Consider the following 22,773-nt stretch of genomic DNA (forward strand, 5'->3'; position numbering starts at 1 on the left):
TCTAATCTCCTTTGTGAACCAATTTTTAATTATTTATTAGGCCTATTTATTTAAATGTTAAATTCCATGGCCACATTACTCACGTATGTCGTCTTAAATATGCTTTTACGCTTCAAAGATTTTAGTCATGAATATACTTCCATAGAAACCCTCATTTTTGTTCTGCGGGGACAAGCACACACAACACACCATTAACTGGTGGCCAGAAATACTAATCTTTTCGGAAGGGATCTCTTTTGTGGGATTTACAGGTACACTCAGTATTTTTTTTTTTTTTTTTTTTTTGTGATATTGTTGTGCTAGCTGATATGGCAGTGATCTTTGACTATACTGACACCTAGTAGCACAGATGCCGCTCTCACGAAAGTAGTGTTTTCCGTTACCAAACACATAAGGGATGTTAGTAGTGCGACAAGGGACCGTGATCTGAGAGGAGACTCATCCAGACTGGGTGAATGTGGTGAGTTTATATAGAGTCCTTGATGAGGCGATTGGGAACAGGTGTGGCTGATTAGAGTGCGAGTGAATTGGAGCTGATGATGGCTGGAGATGGGGAGACTGATGAGGGCATGACAGTAACAAGCCATAAGATGCGTGGGTTGACGGTCTTGGATGCAGAGGCAAACTGAGATTCGTTCTCCACCACCCCTATTGAGGCGAGTCACTATGCCACCACAAGGACTTAGAGCACATTGGGAATTGGGCATTCCAAATTGGGTAGAAAAGGTGAGAGAGAGAGAGAGAGAGAGAGAGAGAAAAGTAATGTGTCTGAATAACCCTAACCCATAACTGGACTAGCCAGCGGCTCACTGCCACAGGTCCCTTTCCCTAATATACACACTTTCAGATTCAGTATTGCGTAAAAAGACTTTAACAATTGCTTTTTCAAATAGGCCTATTCTCTACGGATTGTCTTTCTTTTGAAGAGATGAGGTACTGATATTACAACTTTTGTAGTTATCACTGTAATTGCTATTTTCTCTCTCAACAGTGTGTCTGACTGCAGTATTGGAGAGGAATCCTGTGCTGCTCTGGCTTCAGCTCTGAAATCAAACCCCTCACACCTGAGAGAACTGAATCTGAACTCTAATAAGCCAGGATACTCTGGAGTGAAGCTACTCTCTGCTCTGGTTGAGGATTCACAATGTAAACTGGAGAAATTACAGTAAGTAAAACCATTTTTAACTGAATTTTGAAACGGTTGATGAGAAGAGATCCAAATATTTTTTTCTCAACAAGTATACTGTGTGTTGGACCAGTGGTTCCCAAACCATCCAAATATTTAACACCCTTTCACATAGGGCTACCCCCTCGCTAACGCAAAAATATTCACACAAGGTATTTTTGAATATTTAACACAATTATCTTTGTAAAACAGCTCCCTCCTTTGTATGAAACATGTTATATTTGTATATGTTTTGTACATTTTATATTTATCATATACACATTGAATAAATGGACTATTGATTAATGAGATGGTGTGAAAGATATGATATAACTGCATAACTTGTGAACTTTCCCCTCATTGTGTCGCGGGAGCAGGACACAGTACCAGCACTTTATAAGAGCTGCCAGTACGCAAGAATAATTGCCAGTACTGTGTGAGGAATTGTGCATCATTGCAGGTACGGCATTGCCGGCCGTCTTCGAGCATTGTGGGACCGTATCTGCGGTCAGCTCAAGGTGCTTTTTTATGTAACATTTGAAACTATCAACAAGGTTGAGCTCATTTGCTGAAAACAAAAACAAAAACATAATGCTACAATGAAAAACAGGGCTCTAGGGTGCGAGCAAATGCGAGTGAATATTACTGTGTGAATGTGGAAAATTATTTTGGAGCACTGCTGAGAGTAACATTTGACACCTGTCATCAAAGCTTACGGACTTTGAAAACGAAAAATGTCCATAATGTTTTTTTCGATATGAACGAAAAAACAAAACAAAACTAAAATCGTGGACGACTGATAAGTGCAAGTCTGGTAAATCAGCGAAGTATAAATTTTACTTGCTATCACTTTCGTCACCTAGCAGTGTGCTGGTCTGACGAAAGAAGAAAGATGCGTTTTGCACAGCGCATGAGTAGATGCATTTTTTTTTTATTTTTTTTTTTGCCAGTGAGAAATACATGAACTTAATTTAAATGTTCTTTTAGACAGGGATGGAATTAAAAGAAAGGTAAATATCAGAAATTTGTTCACGTACCCCAGTTTGGGAAACACTAAGACAATTCTTGTTTCTCTCATAAATAGGTTTTTGATCATAAACGCACAAGCCTGGCCACAGGCACAATCATGTGAAGGAAAGATTTCAAATTTAGTTATGTTGGCTAGACAACGGCAATATTCTGTTATTCTACAAACTTGTTTTAGGGTTTTTTCTGAATCCCTGATTACAGCAATGGTGCTGTAAGCGATTTTAGCCATTCTAGAATTTCCACAAGCTGAGCCATTGGATTAGCTATGCTCCCTCTTTAAAAAATCCCTGCACTCCAAAGATACCAAATTAGCTTTTTTTTGAGACAGATGCCAAGCAGAAACGGTTGCCAAAAACAACCGCATCAAAATAGCACCCTCAACTGACAACTGCCATGAGCAACATGTCATAAAAATGGCATTAAACCTCAATAATTCGCTGCAATTACTATACTATGAGAATCTGCAAAATGATTGACAGGCAGAGAGCATCAGAGACTGTGGCCCGCGGACACATATTTGTTTGCTGTTTACAGAGTCTTAAGTTGTCAAAGAGACAGGTGAGATATCTCATGACACTTATTTCATTAATATCTTTCAGGGAGTAAAATGTTTTTGGATACATTTACATGAATTTTTTTTTTACAGCACCTTTAACTCCTTTCAGAGCTTTTAAAGCTACAGTGTAGCTTCAGACCGGGAAAGTGTGCTATGTTTTATCTAACTGATCAGACTTATGGTTTCGGCACTGTGGATGATCAGAATTGGAAAAATACCATATACTTTTATTGACGGAATGTTCGAAATGACCAGTGTAATGCTTGTTAATTCAAACTCCAACTGTCAATTCAAATGTAAACAAACCCACAAAAGGCCTTTAATCTGCTTTACATTGTTTTCTTTCTCCCTCTCTCTTTCTATCTAACTGATGGTTTATCTGACTCTCTACCAATGCAACAGTGAGTCTGACTATCTATAAGCTAGCTGGCGGTTTGTCTGCACAGGACGCATCTGGCAGATGACACGGCGCATTCTAATATTCTAAACAATTGTTTTATATGAATGTACGCACACTGCCGCTAAGCACGGAATACCTTTCACATAATTTTGTCAATCAACGTGAGAACATGCATGTGCATTAGCTATACAAAATGGTAACAATGCATTTTTTTGTGTAATCTGAGTTAAAGATGCAGAATTTATTATACCATTTGTGATGGAACTACACGCCCCTCCCGTGGATCACCGTCGCCTGCGGTGACTTTTTTTCCCTTTCGGCGGCACGTGATGGTGCTCACCTGAACCCAATGAAGAGCCTCATCACCGTTGCCTTTAAACACTGAGCGCGCCTCTTCTCTGGAGACCAGTCTCTTCCTACTGGTGTCTTCGCAGGTCCAGGAATGGAGCAGGGAGGGTCCGGTGCGTGTTAGATGCGACGCCGGGGATTGGAGCGCATGTCATGGCCAACGGACCAGGATGACTTAAAAAGTTATAAAAAAGACTTTGTTGAAAGGATCTGGAAATGCATTTGATTAAATGCGTAGAATGATTAAACTCAGTGGGGGGAAAAGCGTAAAGTAGCGCGTTTGGCCAAGGATGCACTAGAGCATCTACACCCATAGGAGCACTGTCTCTCGCCAGAGAGAAGAACAGAGGGCAATAAGTGTTTTCATGCGATGCAAAGAGAACTACTGCGGCTTGCCTGTATCTCTCCCACAGCTAACTCCACACCTCGAGGGTGAAGTCTCCACTCACCGTAAAGAGGATTTCCCTGGACAGGATATCTGCCCCTGTATTTATCACTCCTGGAATGTGCATTACCCTTAATGAGAGAAAGCGTGCACCGCTCCACACAATCAACATTTGTGCCAGGCTGTGAAGCTGCTGTGACTGCGTGCCCCTTTGTCTATTTATGTATGACATTGTTGTCATGTTGTCCAATTTGACTAAGGACATGGTGGTCTTGAAGGAACTGTACCAATTGCTTGTAATCTGTGCTTGTATTCACACACATACTGGGACAATCGTAAAGACCAAAGTGACATCATGATGTTACGTCAGCGTCTTGAGTTTACTGATGACCGCGTCTTTTATCTCAGGTGCCCGCTCTTTCATTATCTTGTAAACAAATTGCGTATGGTAAAACTAAACTGATGGTTAATTTAATCGTATGCGCGGACAGTGAGTATCTCCCTGGTCACTGTGAGATTTGACAGTTTTATTGATTTAATTCTGGCAGCTAGGCCTACTTTTATAAATGGCTTATAAGATCATTTTTGTTTTGTTCAATGTTAATTGTTTGTTATTGGCTGCCGTTTGCCAGCTGAAATGCCTCCCAAGGACAATAAAGACTGAAAGTGAATGTGATAGACTAACTGTCAAAAAAAAAAAAAAAAAATCACGGTATTAAGGTGCAATATTATTAATATGAAATAGAATATGAATTTTATTTTATTTTTTATATTTAAAAATATTAAATATTATTCTCACTGCATGCTAACTGTTGCGCTGCGATTAAGCATTGAGAAGTATCGAGTCAAATTTAATCTTTTTGATCATGATTTCTACAAGCACTTCTAATTTCAAAATAAAGACTATTTTTGGAGAAAAACAGAAATGTATCTTTGGGAACCTAATGTCTTGGAAAACAGCAATACATTTATTTTCTGTATCGTTATGTTCTTGACCTTTTATAGGGTTAAGAAAATAAATGTATGAACAAACAGTTGGCCTGTCATAAGGTTGCAAGCGCTGTGGCGAGCTAGTCACCTAAAAAGCTATTGAGTCGTGTCAAAACTGGAAAAAGCTACTGTATCTGGTCTTTAGCCTACCTACCGTATTTTCACTAGAGATTTTAATCTTCGCAAACTCTGGAATGATGTTCATGGAGGTTGTAGGGGAGAGTGGGGAACAACTTACACTTTTTGGTTTTCTTACGTTTGTGTAAATACATCTGGGGTTCAAAGTATTTTTCTTTTTTCACATTATTTTTACACATGTCTGGTACAAATGTGGTCTTGTTTTATGAATACAGTGTGTACTTTCTTCCCCCATCTGCCTGGAAAAAAGAAAATTGAAATGTTACTTGCCCCGCCTACGGGGCATGTTGTAACAGGTGCGAGGCACATTGTAACATGACCATATTACAGTGTAAAACACCCCTCCAACAACTGTATCTGATCTAATTAAAATAAATAGAAGATAAACTAAAATATTGTCAATAAAAGTAATTTATTAACTTTGTCATGTATATTTAGCAGTCATTTTGACACTTGACAATGAATACACAACAAAGCCACATACTTCATGTTTGGAGTGTTCCCTGCATGAGATGGCACTTTTTTTGGTCACAATTTACAAACTGTGTAAACATCATTATTATTTTTTAATACCCAAAGTATTCCTACATTGCAGACTTCAACCGCACCATATATGAGGGAGAAATAAAGTTCCAACATTCGGTGTGCTGCGCTCTGAATGTATTTTATAAGGTGAGGTTGGTGAAGCTGTAAATGTAGCAGTTTTTTATTTTTTTATTTAACTAATAATTACAATGGAAACGTTAATTTGTTTACTTGTATATTTAAAAATAAATCCTGAGTCATAGGTGAATTATGGACTGGGGCAATAAGGCCAGTGCCCAGGGGCCTTTTTCCAAAAAAAAAAACAAATGTTTATATACACTTAAAAATGTGGGCCCCAAAGCCTAAACAAGGCCCCTTCAAGGCCCCAGCCGTCTTATAGGTCCCTTTTGCTTCCCTGTTTCTAATTTAAAACATTGAGCCACTCTTTAACAGCACTCGTATCATCTTTGATGCATGACTTTCTAAAGCCTCTACACCATCAACATGATCAAAACTTTGCTGAAAAACCTGTTGTGTGCAATTTACTATATGTCTACTAACGGATCAGGATTAATCAGAATGGGAGCTGAAACAAAGCAGCTTTTGAGCCTGCGGAGACCATACAAAATGCGTTTTGGTGGAGGTTAAACTCGTCAGAGGTGCAGCGACTTAACTGAAGTTCCAAATGAACCACCGGTAGAAACTGGCAAACCCCAGAAACTGCTGGACTGCCGAGTGTGCCAATCAACAACAGCTTTAACCTTGGCGGGTCCATTCGGATTCCATCAGGCGAGAAGATGAACCCCAGGAATGAAACAGACTGTGTGTGAAACTCGCACTTCTTGCCTTGACGAAAACAAACAATTCTCCAGCAGACGCTGAAGCACTCGCCTGACATGCTGGACATGGTCATTGAGATTACGGGAAAAAAATGTCATCAAGGTAAACAAAAACTAACTGATTGACCATGTCCCAAAGAACAGCATTGATGAGTCCATTTGTCCCCCCTCTCTTATCCGGACCAAGTGGTAAGTGTTGCATAAGTCCAACTTCGTGAGGACGGTGGCCCCCTGCAGGAGTTTGAAGGCCGACGACATCAACGGTAAAGAATAACGATTCTTCACTGTAATGTCGTTCAGCCCCCGATAATCTATTCAGGGTTTAAGGAGCCATCCTTCTTACCAACGAAGAAGAACCCTGCCCCGGCCGTAGAAGAAGAGGGACGAATTATACCTGCTGCCAGAGAATCGCTGATGTAATTCTCCATGGCCTCCCTCTCCAGAGCAGAGAGCGAATAGAGATGACCTCGAGGGGGAGAAGTGCCAGACAGCAGATCAAATGCACAGTTGTATGGATGGTGCGGAGGTAGAGAAAAGGCTTGGGACTTGCTGAACACAACCCTTAAATCGTGGTAGACCTCGGGTACCTCTGGGAGAGATCTGTAGATGTTTAAGCATAGATGTTAGTTCGGCTATCCTCCCTGCAATCTCTTCAGTGGCATGATTAGCGGTGTTGAGCTGGTCCTGCTGATGACCAAGGAGCGCCCCCTGCTGGTCGATGGCTGTGTGGAGAGATGAGTCCTCTGCTGTGTTCATATTTGGCCAGATTGTTCTGTCATGGAATTAATGGAGGACCCAGGGATGCAGAGAAACAAATAACAATTTATTAAAAGTACAGGGGAATGAAAACAGTGAAGATATCCTGCACAGGTTGCAGGTGACTGGAGGCAATGTGGCAGAAGTGAGGATGATGATGGTGAAGATCAACTTGGGACACCCAGGCGGAGAGCAGATGAATGTGATGACAGAGTAAGTTATCCATGGTAAGTAAATCCAACTGTAAGTCCACAGAGTAATTGTCCAACTGGTAACAGCAAACTGGAACAAACTGGCAGAAAACAAACAAAGAGCAAACAGGACAAGACCGATTGACTGGGGAGACTGAGATGCTACACAAACGAACAATCTGGCACTCGACATGAGAAACAAGAGGATATAAATAGACAGGGTAACAAGCTGCAGGTGGCACTAATCAGCTCGTGAACTGCATGAATTAGCGTTACCATAGAAATGCCAATTCACACCTGTGACGAGGAGGAGGGCGTGGCAGGCCGTGAGGGTGCATGGCCGGTGCTTAGTCAACTAATCAGCAGGAGGGAGAGAGAGAGAGAGAGAGAGAGAGAGAGAGGGAGCCGGAGATGCCAGTTCGAGAGACACCTGTGGCCGCTGTGTGTGTGTGTGTGTGTGTGTGTGTGTGTACGCGCATAGCAGTGGTAAGAGAAACCATGTGCCTGGATGATGGGTCCAAGTGACGTTGTGTGTGTATATAGAGAAGAGAAGTGGCCCAAGCACTGAGCCCTGAGGTACCCCAGTAAGTTGCTGATGTGACTTGGACACCTCACCTCTCCTGGTTACCTTGAAGGACCTACCTGAGAGATAGGAATTAAACCAGTCAAGCACAGTTACAGTGATGCCCACAGTAGAGAGGGTGGAGAGTAGGATCTGATAGTTGACTGTGTCATAGGCTGCAGAAAGATCCAGTAGTATCAGGACAGATGATCTGGGTCCAGCTCTCGCCTGTCTCAGCGACTCTGTGACAGACAGCAGGGCAGTCTCGGTGGAGTGTCCACTTTTGAAGCCTGGCTGATTGTCTTCAAGCAGCTTGTTCTGCGAGAGATAGGCAGAGATCTGATTGAAAACTGAAAATTTTTGAAATCTCCAAGAACCACAAGTGGCCTACCATCTTCAGGGAAGGAGGACAGCAGGACATCCAGCTCCTCAAGAAAGTTTGCCAGCTGACCTGGAGGGCGATTAGATGATGACAACAACATGGATTTTTGTGGGTTGCTTTGTAGTAATAGCAAGGAGAAGTTGTTGGAGAGAGCAGAGGGTGTTGCTGTATCCTCTGGACATATTCGTGTTTCTGTCAGTACGAGGATACTGAGGGTGGATTGTGTGGCAAAGGCTGGAATGAAGACAGCTTTGTTCACAGCTGACTGGCAGTTCCAGAGTCCCACTGAAAATTTGAGCGGAGCAGGCGCTGATGTGCAAAGTGGCCATAGGTTGTGTGGGTTGCATTGTGTCTTGCGTTTATAGCGTGTAAACTGTCTGTAACAGATAACGGGGATGTGCTTGAGGGCACATGTTATGCGTGGAGTAGACATATGGGAATGTAGAAGGAAAATATAAATAAATAAAAAAGGTAATTAAGTGCTACAGTGAGTGGCGCCTTGTGTCCTTGCTCGGCGGACTCGCACAGGTAGACTCGCTGGTCTTTACACAAGGAGGGCTTTACACGAGGGCTGCCACTTCCTCTGCCGCTTCCGTGCCAGCATTCACGTCAAATATATACATGCTGCTAACAGGTCGTTAAGTGAAAAAAGCTGGACATGCCTTAATGCTGCTTGGCACAACAAAGCTAGTCATGTGGGTAACTGAAACTAAGGGTCACGCGAGGTTACAAACATGGAAACAAATGTGAATCCAGTACACCGCAAACAAAAAATGCTAAACTTTAACAATAAAAGAATACTCTTAAACAAGTGAAGCACTGTTTAGAGACACACTAAAAATAATGCTAGTTTTATACACAATAAACAAACGACTCTAAACCTAGCAGTGAATACCCTAGGACAAGTCAAAAACAATGCAGTGCACACACGTTTAAGCGACACAAGTTTAAAACAAACAGCACAAGTCTAGCAATGAATAATACTCTAAAAACAGTGAAACAATTAAATAAACACACACTTACACGCAACTGCAGACTCCTGTACATAGATCGCTACTTCCTACATTACAAACAAATACCTTGATTACACTACCGTTCAAAAGTTTGGGGTCACTTGCCTGAAAAGTTTCTCATGATCTTAAAAACCTTTTGATCTGAAGGCATATGCTTAAATGTTTGAAATTAGTTTTGTAGACAAAAATATAATTGTGCCAACATATTCATTTATTTAATTACAAAACTAAAATTTGATTAAAAAAAAATTTTTTTTTGAAATGGATGACTTGGACCAAATAATTAAGAAAAGCAGCCAATAAGTGCCCAGCATATAGATGGGAACTCCTTCAATACTGTTTAAAAAGCATCCCAGGGTGATGCCTCAAGAAGTTGGTTTAGAAAATGCCAAGAGTACATTTCTGCAAAATCTAGGCCACTTTGAAGATGCTAAAATATAACATAGTTTTAATTTATTTTGATTTTTTTAGTCACAACATAATTCCCATATTTCCATTTCTATTATTCCATAGTTGTGATGACTTTTTACTATTATTCTAAAATGTGAAAAATAAAATGAAGAAAAAAATAAAGAATGAGTAAGTGATCCTAAACTTTTGAACTGTAGTGTAGGTGGTTGGGGAAAATAAAATACTGATATTTTATTTTCACACAAAAGTGATTGAAAAAGCATTGATTAAGCCAGATAAGTAAAGTTTGTCGAGACAAACTATAATCTTGGTTTGACAAAACCTTGTCTGAAAGTTTAAAATGGTTTTAATCGCTTGAAGTTAGACAGATTTTTCTGAAGTTAGTCAGAAAAAAAGCATGAGGATTCCCAGACAAACTCAGTTCATTTGAACATCCTGCCAATGTAATGTAGTTTTGTGGCCACTTTGAAAGCAAAAATGATGCCTTCGCAGGGCACTTGGTTGGGAGTAATAATAATGATAGCCAAGCTGTAGGGTCGTTCCAAACAGAATTTCCTATCAAATCAAATGAACACTATTTTTTTAGCCCCGCACCTTTCAGCCCTCCAAAGCTCTCACAGTGGAGGGTGAAGTCTTTGAAGGGAACAGGGTATAGGGATGATCACTTCTGAATAGAGCGCACTCCATAATTCAGATGAATAAGAACAGATATAGCAGCGCGAGCCAGAAATGCCTGAACTCTTTGCAGAGTTTGTTGGATGTAGCCTACAAAAGTGAAAGTTAGTAATATACAGTTCCATCAAACAGCCTTTAAACATAAGCAATAAAGCAGTGTGTATATTTGAAAGAATTTGATTTGTAGTGTGTTTTTTTTTTTTTTTTTTTTTTTTTTTTTTATATATATATATATATATATATATATATATATATATACACACACACAACAATATAATTAGATTATAGTTATGACTGGTATTTTTAAATTAGTTGGCGCTGTTGCATTTACAGATTACATAATTTCAGTAAGTACACTGCATTGCAACACTCTACAGATACATGATTGGAGATCATTTTAAATCACATTTTAGCTTTGTAAAAATGTACAAATTCTTCATTCTAAGAATAATATGTCATGAAATTGCATATGGTATCGTTTTGCAGGTACTCAATGTATTATTGTCCCTTTAAATATATGCCGCTGTAAAGAGGAGGCGAGAAGCAGTTTTCCTGGTTCAGGTAAGGGTTTATTTTCTCTCTCTCTGCAGCACAAATTACAGTCTCCCAGTCTTTGCGTTATGCACAAAGTTAATCAACAATCACACACCGCTTCACAAAAATAAACTCTCATCATTTGTAATAAAAAACTCTTTGCTTCTTGCTCGGGTCTGTCGTGCCCAGGCTCTCTCTGTCTCCTATTTGCGGTGTGTCTCTATTTATGCCGCTCTCCCCGTGCTCACTGAAATTAGAGACAGGTGTTATACATAATTTAGCTCAGGTGTAAGCGCCCTTACCGCTTTTTCTCTCTCCGGAGAGATGCTTGACCACGCCCCCGCTGCCACAGCCGCGTTTACACATTTATCACACATTTTGTTACATGCTTGTTTTTGAATTCATAATTTGCAGTATTTACATTGAGTTTACATTATGTAAACAAGCACTAAAATTGTATACTGTCTGTTTAGGAACAACGCCTGCTCAGCAAACATGTTTTTTTTTTTTTTTTACCACATCTGCCCTATGTGTGATTAGAATTAATCTGACTGTAACAGAAAGAGTATAAAAAATACTTAAATCAATGAAAATGGATTGTGTGGATCTCAACTTTAAAAGATAATTGGCCAGGGGGGTCCTAAAAGAAAATTGGCCCAGGGCCCTCACTAGTCATAATCCGCCCCTGATGATGACCGTGGTACACCGTGAAACTGTTGAATCTCTATTCTGCACATAAACTTTCCCCTCGCATGATAAATACATCATCACTACGATACACATCCTTCACGGTATCAGCTTTATGCCTCATTCCGACTGCCTGGCTGGAGCCTACCCCTCTTCTCATGCACGCGCACAATAATGCTGTGTTTCCTCTATATGGCAGTAAAAACTCGGAAAATTCGTTCAAAGGCTTCACCCTGTTCAAATCACATTGTTTTACCTTTAGATGGCACCATGTTTAGATGGCACACAACTCATGTCAATTAACATGTTAATGGGTCATTTGAGGTAATTTTCTTAGTCTGCTTGAAAGTAAAATCATTATGAGTAGAATTTTACACTACAGTGTCAGCTGCTCACAAAATAATTATATATTTAAAAAATATTTTCCTTGTCATTATTACATGCTACTAACTCATGCAATGAAACAATATTGTACAAGTTCACAAATTTGTGTGTTTAACATGCATGATTAATTTTTATTAATTTTTTTGTAGTATTTTATTTCATAAACCTGTTAGTTCTAAATGATACATGCAGCACTCACAGGAAATGTGCTGTAATTGCCTATCTTGAAACATTGGTGGAAAAAAACATTGTCATATCCCAGAATAATATCAGTTTATTATCAGAGTCATTTTTAGCATCTATCTGTATTCTAGCTCACTCATTCTTCTGCCTGGATGCTCAGATAGTCATAAAAAATAGGTTTTTGTAAAAAATGTACCATAAAGCATTTTACTTTTTTGACATAGAAAGTCTTATTATTCAAGGGGGTAAAAAGTGGGTGAGGTTATATATTCCCACCTGCCTGCTCCTAATAAGACTGTCTATGTCAAAAGAATCAAATACTTATGGGATATACAGTGTTGCATTTATTAATCCACAAAACCTATTTTTTTATCTGAGAATCCAGGTAGAATCCAGGCAGGTGGGAAAATATGACCTTGTCCAGTTTTTACCCCCCTAAACAATAAGACTGTCTATTACAGTATAATGAAGTGCTTTATGGTACATACAGTGTTGCATTTATTAATCCACCAAACCTATTTTTATGACTATCTGCGCAACCAGCCAGAAGAATGAGGGAGGTAGAATCCAGGCAGGTGTGTAAAAATGACCCTGCCCAGTTTTTACCCTCCTGAATATTAAGACTGTCAATAAAATCAAATGTGTTATGGGACATACAGTATTGCTTGTGTCCAGGGCCACCTTTAAGGGGGTACAACTGGACCTGTTGTCCCGGGCCCCGGCTTGAGGGGGGCCCGAAGTAGAGGGGGTGGTCAACAGAAGGCTATTCCAAATTGTAGCATTCAGTGGGAGACACGGATATAAACACGGAGACCGTATGCAATTGTGAATGCAGTACAGGTAGGGCACAATGATGGGATAACCAAAAATGACTCCGCCCAGTTATTACCCCCTGAATAATAAGACTATATCAGTACAAACAAATGCTTTATGGGACATACAGTTTTGCATTAATCAATCCACCAAACCTATTTTTATGACTACTTGAGCATCCAGCCAGAAGAATGAGGGAGGAAGAATTCAGGCAGGTAGGTTAAAATGACCCTGCCCAGTTATTACCCCCTGTAAAATGAGGCTATTAATGTCAAAATAGTCAAAGCCTCAACAGGACATACAATGTTAGAATCTAGGTAGATGCTGAAAATGACTCCGCCCATAATAAACAGATATTATTCAATGGGTTTTTTTTGCCAGTGTTGCAAGATGTTGCAATTACAGCACATTTCCTGTGACTACTGCATGTATCATTTAGAGCTAACAGGTTTATGAAATAAAATACAAATTAAAAAAATTAATCATGCATGTTAAACACAATTTGTGAACTTGTATAATATCCTAACTTGAGTTAGTAGAGAAAATAACCCATCAACATGTTAAATGACATGAGTTGTGTAGAAACACCAATATAACTGTGGCCATATGCACGTTTGTCTGTCTATGATGCTATGTACAGGTAAAACAATGTGATTTGAATGAATTTTCCGAATTTTTACTGCCATCTAGAGGAAACACAGCATTACTGTGTGTGTGCATGCAAAGGGGTGTAGGCTCCAGCCATGCAGTCCAAGTTGGTATAGCTGCAGTCCGGAGATCTCCAAATGGGGGTGGAATCTCTGAAATAGGGCGGAGTTACTCCAAAGGGGGCGTGGTTACTCCAAAAGGGGGCATCACTTCCACTCACGGTTTAGGTTAGGGAAAGGGTAAGGTTAGGGGCTCCCTATATCTTTAATGGTGATCTGGAGCTCATGGCCCTTTTAGGAGCTTTGCCTGCAGCTATACCCTTCTTGGGCAGTCAGAATTAGGCACAACACTGGCACCGGCTTGCGTTCACACAGAAGTCTCCTCGGTATTGATCCCGCCCAGTGTGAATGAGATCATACAAACACACACATACTGTATTCAAATTCAGTTTTATGTAGGAAGACTTAGCAATTGTCTGCAGGTTGTCTTTCTTCTAGAGAAGAAAAAGAGCTATCACTGTAAGGGTTTTTTCCTTCTCTCTGCAGTCTGTCTGCCTGCAGTATTGGAGAGAAAGGCTGTGCTGCTCTGGCTGCAGCTCTGAAATCAAACCCCTCACATCTGAGAGAGCTGAATCTGAACTTCAATAAACCAGGATACTCCGGAGCAAAACTGCTATCTGCTCTACTGGAGGATCCACACTGTAAACTGGAAAAACTACAGTGAGTGTTATCATTTCTTTGAATAGTTCTTATTTGTAAGGAGAAATACTGATATCTCTCAGGATGAGTGAAGAAAAATGTATGATGGAAGATCCATTGGAAATACACACAGGTGAATTCCTCAATACAAACCAGTCTCTCTTTTTTTACACACATACAAAACTACCAAACATTTTATCTCTCTAAAACAAAAACTTACATAAAGACACATTCATTTTTCAGATTCAGTGGACAACTGATTACTTAATTACAGTGGTATGCAATCTATAAATCATTTACCCCTTCAGTAAACTATTATTACAGGGGTTTTTTTTTCCTTCATGTGTCGTGTCATTTGGTGTACAAATATTTTTGTCATTTTTTTCCACATTGAATGACAGAAGAACTCAAATACATTATGACATTCTTTCTTCCGCTGAACACAAATTTACATTTACATTTATGCATTTGGCAGATGCTTTTATCCAAAGCGACTTACAGTGCCCTTATTACAGGGACAATCCCCCTGGAGCAACCTGGAGTTAAGTGCCTTGCTCAAGGACACACTGGTGGTGGCTGTGGTGATCAAACCAACAACCTTTGCTTACCAGTTCAGTGCTTTAGTCCACTACGCCACCATCACTCCACAAATGAAGATTCTTAGAATAATATCTCCGCTCTGTAGGTCCACACATTGCAAGTGAATGGTGACCAAAACTTTAAAGCTCCAAAAAGCATATAAAGGCAGCGTAAAAGTAATCCCAGTGTTTTAAGCCATGTCTTCTGAAGCGATCCAATCGGTTTTGGGTGAGAAGAGACCAAAATATAACTTCTTTTTCATAATAAATCTTCACATCAGCGGTCTCCTTGGCAATCACGATTTCAAGCTCGATTACACTTCTTAGTGCCATTTAGCGCTCTGCACATGCTTCAAGCATTAGGAAGATTAAATGAGCTTAAAATCATGATTGTGCATAGAGACTGCAATGGCAAAATGTACAGTGAAAAGGGAATTATATTTAGGTCTGTCCTCACCCAAAATCAATTATATCGCTTAAGAAAACATAGATTAAACCACTGGAGTCATATGGATTACTTTAATGCTGCCTTTATGCGCTTTTTGGAGCTTCAAAATTTTGGTCACAATTCACTTACATTGTGAAGACCTACAGAATGGAGATATTCTTCTAAAAACATTCGTGTTCTGCAGAAGAAAGAAAGTCATATACATCTGGGATGGCATGAGGGTGAGTAAATTATGAGAGAATTTAAATTGTTGGGTTAACTATTCCTTTACAGTTTACAGGAAAACCTGAATGATTGTTCATGCTTTTTACCTTCTACAGGCTGTGGAATTGCAGTATTGGAGAAGAAGGTTGTGCTGCTCTGGCTTCAGCTCTGAGATCAAACTCCTCACACATGAGAGAACTGGATCTGAGCCATAATAAACCAGGAGAATCAGGAGTGAAGCAGCTCTCTGCTCTACTGGAGGATCCACACTGTAAACTGGAGACATTGTGGTGAGTCACATTATTAATGACATAAAGGGATGTTATTTGTGTTTATGTTATGAGTGAACCATGCTACATGGACATTTGAAGTGTTTGTTTAGCAGTACAAGCCAGACATTTTTAGAAGCCCCCTGAAACTGAAGTGTAGGGCAAACGCTGACAAAAACTCTATGCGAATGGGACAACTGGTTTTGCACTACTTTTTTAAATTGCAAATAGCATGAATCTGTCAATGGAGATATGCATGCTTTTAGTTTCTTACCTGCATCATTTCAGCTGTGCAGACATTCCCTCCACTCACACACATGCCATCATAACATTACATTGAACAGCAAAGAAAGCTGTGTTCAGTGAGTCACATAAGGTAAACTTTGACCCATTGACTAGCTGGCCAGTCGACTACTATTTTTGCATGACTAGTCCACTAGTAACAGTGGGCCTCATTCATAAAACACGAGCAGAACAAATTTTTGTGTAAATTGTTCGTGAAGCATTTCCAATGTAAATTCTCATATTTGTGAAAGTTTTTGTATTCTCCAAATGTTAGTTGGTACAAACAAAAAGTCACCTGTGCCTGACCACTTGTAAATTGTGCGTAAGTCATCCAAACATTTTGTGTTCTTTCGGGCAAACTGCCATGACTACATTTTGATAGAATATGAAATAATGAAATAAATCATTTAGAAAAGTAATATTTTAATGAATAAACCTTAAAGGAGTAGTTCACCCAAAAATGAAAATTCAATCATTGTTTACCCCTGTATTGTTATAACCCCATATGACTTTCTTTCTTTTTCTTATCACAAAGGGAGAAATTGTCCACTGACCGGTGGCAGTTCATAGTGGATGGGGTTACCCGGCGCGACACCAAATATAGAAACCAAGCGATCGGCAGAATGTCCCCTTGTCACAGCTGCTTAGGACAAAAATTAACATAAAACTTTCTATTAACATAAAAAAGAGAACTTTTATTGTGTGTCATTTTGTGTACAAACTCTTCAGAAATGTTTTTTTAAGTTCTGTTCTCTAGTTTGTGTGCAGCTATGTTGTGTTTTCTGTTGTTAATATTGCTGGTGGTCCTGTTGAAGCTAAATGAAACGAGTTTTTGCTTGAACATCCCATCTTGCGCGTGCTGTTACTACTGCTCTCATGCAAAGAGCTATAAAGCTCACGTGCTGTCTGACTCATGAAAGTGCACAGGAGATCAATGGTCGGTCAAGAGATTCACTTAATACATTCGATTTCAGTTTGTTTCTCACTAAACTTTATCGTATTCCTTCAGAACAAGACATGAGTCACATACAATAATTTGATATTTCTAAATTATACTTTTGTGTCCTATTGAAGCTTGAATAAACTGCTGTTGTATAACATCACATATTTTTTACAATTTTTATGTTAAGAAAAAAGTCATTTGGGGTTATAAGAACACAGGGGTGAGTAAACGATGTCTGAATTTTCATTTTTGGGTGAACTATCCCTTTATTAAATACCATAAATTAGTAAAAAAAAAAACATTGATGCTTGCGTTTATTTCTTCAAAATATATTTTGTTCCCACCTCTGCTTCATAAATGTAATATCGTTTGTCCAGCAGAAGTACTTGGCATGGGGTGAAAATTTCGTGTGAATACGCAGTTTGTGTTCGATTTTCTAGAAAAAATTAAACACTCTCTAACATAACTGGTTTGACAGTTTCTTCATTTGATAGGAGTTCTATAATTTAGGTTTCACTAATTCACACGATTTGTCACATTCAGGTGATCACATATGGTAATGCTGTTAATGCTCTGTTAATGCTTTTAAATCTATAAATCAACATAGCAGTTACAGAAATACTCAAACCAGCCCGTCTGGCACCAACAATCATGCCACAATCGAAATCCCTGAGATCACATTTTTTCCACCATTCTGATGGTTGATGTGAACATTAAATGAAGCTCCTGACCCATATATGCATGATTTTATGCATTACACTGCTGCCACACAATTGGCTGATTAGATAATCACATGAATAAGTAGGCGTACAGGTGTTCCTAATAAAGTGTACCGTGAGTGTATATTTATGAAAGTTTCATGAATGAGGCCCAATGAGTAGTCATGCAAGGCCTAAGTGAGCGTGTGTAATTGTTTGTGACAAAGCCGTATTTTTGCTGATAAAATTTGTGAGAAATGTCCCCAAAGTTTAGCTAAACCTGAAAAGAAGTTTTGTTGTCCTAAACATGTGACACAACAGTCATTTGTCTGTCCACACTGCGAAAATGCTGTGTGACATGGAAAAATCGCAGCCAGTCAAAAAACATTTGATGTTTAATATAAAGCTTTATGCTGCACAAATATTGAACCAATGATGTTTCACTTGGGCCTACCCAGTGCAAAGTGATCAAAATTAGAAACCAAATGTCCAACAGAGTGTCCAACACACTTATAACACAATATTGATGACTGATTTTATTTTATTTTTCTTTCTGTAGGCTTTTTGACTGCAAAATTGAAGAGGAAGGCTGTGCTGCTCTGGTTTCAGCTCTGAGATCAAACCCCTCACACCTGAGAGAACTGAATCTAAGCAATAATGAACCAGAAGTTCATGCGCAGTTGCTAATTTATCAGTGAATACAGATCTCTCAAGACACACAACAGTCACATTTTATCTCACAAAAACACACAAGCACAATATAGACACACTAAATTTGTACATTGTTTATAATTTTTTGCTGTACTCAAAGAAATGTTTTGCACTGTGTGTTCAAAAATGAAAAATGCTAAAGTAGATTTAGTGGTTAAAAAAATAACAAAATTGCATTAAGCATTAAAAAAAACATTTAAAAAAAACCCTGTCCTTGCCTTACCCAGATTCACTATGGTAAGCCTACCATGATTATTGATATTTTGAGCTATTGGGTCGGATTTAGCACGAAGGACAGATAACATAAGCCTGCAATTTCTAAATTGCTAAATCCGATCCGATATCTCAAAATCAGTGCAACTTTTATGTCATGTCCACAAGCACAGAAAAGAAAGGCTGGCTACTGTGTCTTGTGTCTGTAAGCTGGGGAACTGTTTGACGAAGTTGTTTACTTGCTATAATGCTTGAATATATTTTCTGGTAGGGTTGTTGAAGCTTAAATTGGTTATCATACTTTAATGAATCTAATATTACTCGAGGGATGTTGTGTATACAGGTGCATCTCAATAAATTAGAATGTCGTGGAAAAGTTCATTTATTTCAGTAATTCAACTCAAATTGTGAAACTCGTGTATTAAATAAATGCAATGCACACAGACTGAAGTAGTTTAAGTCTTTGGTTCTTTTAAAAGTGATGATTTTGGCTCACATTTAACAAAAACCCACCAATTCACTATCTCAAATTAGAATATGGTGACATGCCAATCAGCTAATCAACTCAAAACACCTGCAAAGGTTTCCTGAGCCTTCAAAATGGTCTCTCAGTTTGGTTCACTAGGCTACACAATCATGGGGAAGACTGCTGATCTGACAGTTGTCCAGAAGACAATCATTGACACCCTTCACAAGGAGGGTAAGCCACAAACATTCATTGCCAAAGAAGCTGGCTGTTCACAGAGTGCTGTATCCAAGCATGTTAACAGAAAGTTGAGTGGAAGGAAAAAGTGTGGAAGAAAAAGATGCACAACCAACCGAGAGAACCGCAGCCTTATGATTGTCAAGCAAAATCGATTCAAGAATTTGGGTGAACTTCACAAGGAATGGACTGAGGCTGGGGTCAAGGCATCAAGAGCCACCACACACAGACATGTCAAGGAATTTGGCTACAGTTGTTGTATTCCTCTTGTTAAGCCACTCCTGAACCACAGACAACGTCAGAGACGTCTTACCTGGGCTAAGGAGAAGAAGAACTGGACTGTTGCCCAGTGGTCCAAAGCCCTCTTTTCAGATGAGAGCAAGTTTTGTATTTCATTTGGAAACCAAGGTCCTAGAGTCTGGAGGAAGGGTGGAGAAGCTCATTGCCCAAGTTGCTTGAAGTCCAGTGTTAAGTTTCCACAGTCTGTGATGATTTGGGGTGCAAGGTCATCTGCTGGTGTTGGTCCATTGTGTTTTTTGAAAACCAAAGTCACCACCCGTTTACCAAGAAATTTTGGAGCACTTCATTCTTCCTTCTGCTGACCAGCTTTTTAAAGATGCTGATTTCATTTTCCAGCAGGATTTGGCACCTGCCCACACTGCCAAAAGCACCAAAAGTTGGTTAAATGACCATGGTGTTGGTGGGCTTGACTGGCCAGCAAACTCACCAGACCTGAACCCCATAGAGAATCTATGGGGTATTGTCAAGAGGAAAATGAGAAACAAGAGACCAAAAAATGCAGATGAGCTGAAGGCCACTGTCAAAGAAACCTGGGCTTCCATACCACCTCAGCAGTGCCACAAACTGATCACCTCCATGCCACGCCGAATTGAGGCAGTAATTAAAGCAAAAGGAGCCCCTACCAAGTATTGAGTACATATACAGTAAATGAACATACTTTCCAGAAGGCCAACAATTCACTAAAAATGTTTTTTTTTATTGGTCTTATGATGTATTCTAATTTTTTGAGATAGTGAATTGGTGGGTTTTTGTTAAATGTGAGCCAAAATCATCACAATTAAAAGAACCAAAGACTTAAACTACTTCAGTCTGTGTGTATTGAATTTATTTAATACACGAGTTTCACAATTTGAGTTGAATTACTGAAATAAATGAACTTTTCCACGACATTCTAATTTATTGAGATGCACCTGTATTTGTCACAAGTGGCAACATTCTATGTTGAAGTTACTGAAGTGTGTGTACTAATATTCAAGACTTCTGAGTATTCTATAACATTGCTGTAGTCTCGAGGTCCTCAAAGTGTGTGTGTGTGTGTGTGTGCGTGCTGTTTTCTCTTTTTTTTTTTTTTTTTTTTTTACCCCAGTCGCAGAAATGCACAATTTATATTCCATTGCCCTTTTAGCAGATAGTCTGTTTAACACTTTCACACGTGAGTTTTTCTTGTACTGACATATTCCCTTAGTGTGAGTTCTTTAATGCATGCTCTATTTAAAAAAAAATGTCACCTTATACTTCACAGCAGATGCACCGGAGGACAGATTATATATGATCATGCATATAATGTGATTTTTAGATGTTAATAATAATTATGATAGGTAAGATGCGATTGCGAACACGATTGCCAGAAATGTGCGCCGCCATAATTTACATTTACATTGCAAGGCAGCATGGGATTCTGAGTTCGTCAAGCATAGAAGTTTCTAAAAACCTAGCCCTTCCACTTGTTGCACCAAAGTCTTGAGAATGTGTGATGAACAGACTGGGAGAAGGCTCAAGTGGACTAACTATTTTATACATTCTTTGTTCGACGTCAGAATACATAGCCGCATCGCTCCATCAAAACAATCCGCTCTGACGGTAACGGCTTTAATCTTTTATTTTGTGATGATTTGAATGATTGTAACATAAAAAATTAAGATATTGTGATATCGAAAAGACTATTTGAACAACTGCTTCAGTCTCTCTATGCTGGTAAATAGGTTTGATCGTATATCTCTGAGCCCAGCCTAGTGTAATCTCACCGAATTGATCATACATGCAAAAGGGTTAAAAGCCAGTTTAGGTACAAGATATTACAAGGTACTGTAGTTCCCCATGGATGTATACTCATTTCAAATTCTCTTTCTATTTAACATTCGTGGGAATCAATCAATCCTGGAAGCACCGATTATGGCACACGTTGTGGTAGTGTGATAGATTGGCTGGTCTAGTCACATTAAGGAGAGAACCGGAGGTTAACATTGAACCAAGTGGCATGTTGTGGTGTTCTTGAGTTGGGGTCTCTGTCATGGCAACTGAGTGGCATAGCAAAGGGGAAGGATGCCTCCCGCCCATGCGCTTGTGGATCTATGATCTCATGAAAGATTCCTATTCGCGATGCATTGAATGTCTAGGGGTCAAATACATGCAAACTACACTCACTAATCCCGGGGGCGAATAATAGTGCACCCTGTTTTTCTCTGCCATCTGCAGAGAAAGACTCCCCCTCACCTCAGTGAACTTTTTGACAAAGTCTCTCCTGATCTTCCTCCCCTCTTTGAATCAGCCCTTTGGCTTGCGCAGTTTACCCCTTGGTTTTATCCATGAAAAAACAGGGTTATCAACTGTCATTTAATGTGAAACCACCACTTTTCAGCAGTATGTTAATGTCAGCAGCGAAGGGAGAATCAGGTCAGACCTCTTTACTGAGCAAAAGGGCAATACGGGTGGTTCCATTGGAGGGCAGTTTTCAGGGTTTTTACTCCAGGTGTTTTGTCATCCCAAGAGAGGGGAAGGTCTACGCCCCATTCTAGATTTGCGGGACCTCAACAGCCATCTCAGAAATACAAGTTCAAATTGCTCATGCTCAGAATGCTCTCTCAGTTAATTCATCCCAAGGACTGTTTACACCAGTCAATCTGAAGGATACATATTTCCATATAAATACATTCCTGAGGTTTGCCTATTATGGTGTAGCCTATGAATTTAAAACGACTCCCTTCAGGCTCTAATTAGCACTGAGAGTCCTAAGCAAGTGTGGGAGCAGCACTTACAGTGGTGTGAAAAAGTGTTTGCCCCCTTCCTGATGTCTTATTTTTTTGCATGTTTGTCACACTTAAATGTTTCAGATCATCAAACAAGTTTAAATATTAGTCAAAGATAACACAAGTAAACACAAAATGCAGTTTTTAAATGAAGGTTGTTATTATTAAGGGAAAACAAAATCCAAACCTACATGGCCCTGTGTGAAAAAGTGATTGCCCCCTAATCCTAATAACTGGTTGGGCCACCCTTAGCAGCAACAACTGCAATCAAGCGTTTGCAATAACTTGCAATGAGTCTTTTACAGCACTGTGGAGGAATTTTGGCCCACTCATCTTTGCAGAATTGTTGTAATTCAGCCACA

The 22,773-nt window shown here is 39.4% G+C and overlaps 1 pseudogene; it reads left to right on the forward strand.

Moving 5' to 3' along the window:
• Positions 1-22,773, forward strand: part of LOC127442009 (NACHT, LRR and PYD domains-containing protein 12-like) — a 45,792-nt pseudogene that overhangs the window by 13,703 nt on the left and 9,316 nt on the right.

This window comes from Myxocyprinus asiaticus, chromosome 6 (genome assembly GCF_019703515.2).
Source record: "Myxocyprinus asiaticus isolate MX2 ecotype Aquarium Trade chromosome 6, UBuf_Myxa_2, whole genome shotgun sequence".
NCBI lineage: Eukaryota > Metazoa > Chordata > Actinopteri > Cypriniformes > Catostomidae > Myxocyprinus > Myxocyprinus asiaticus.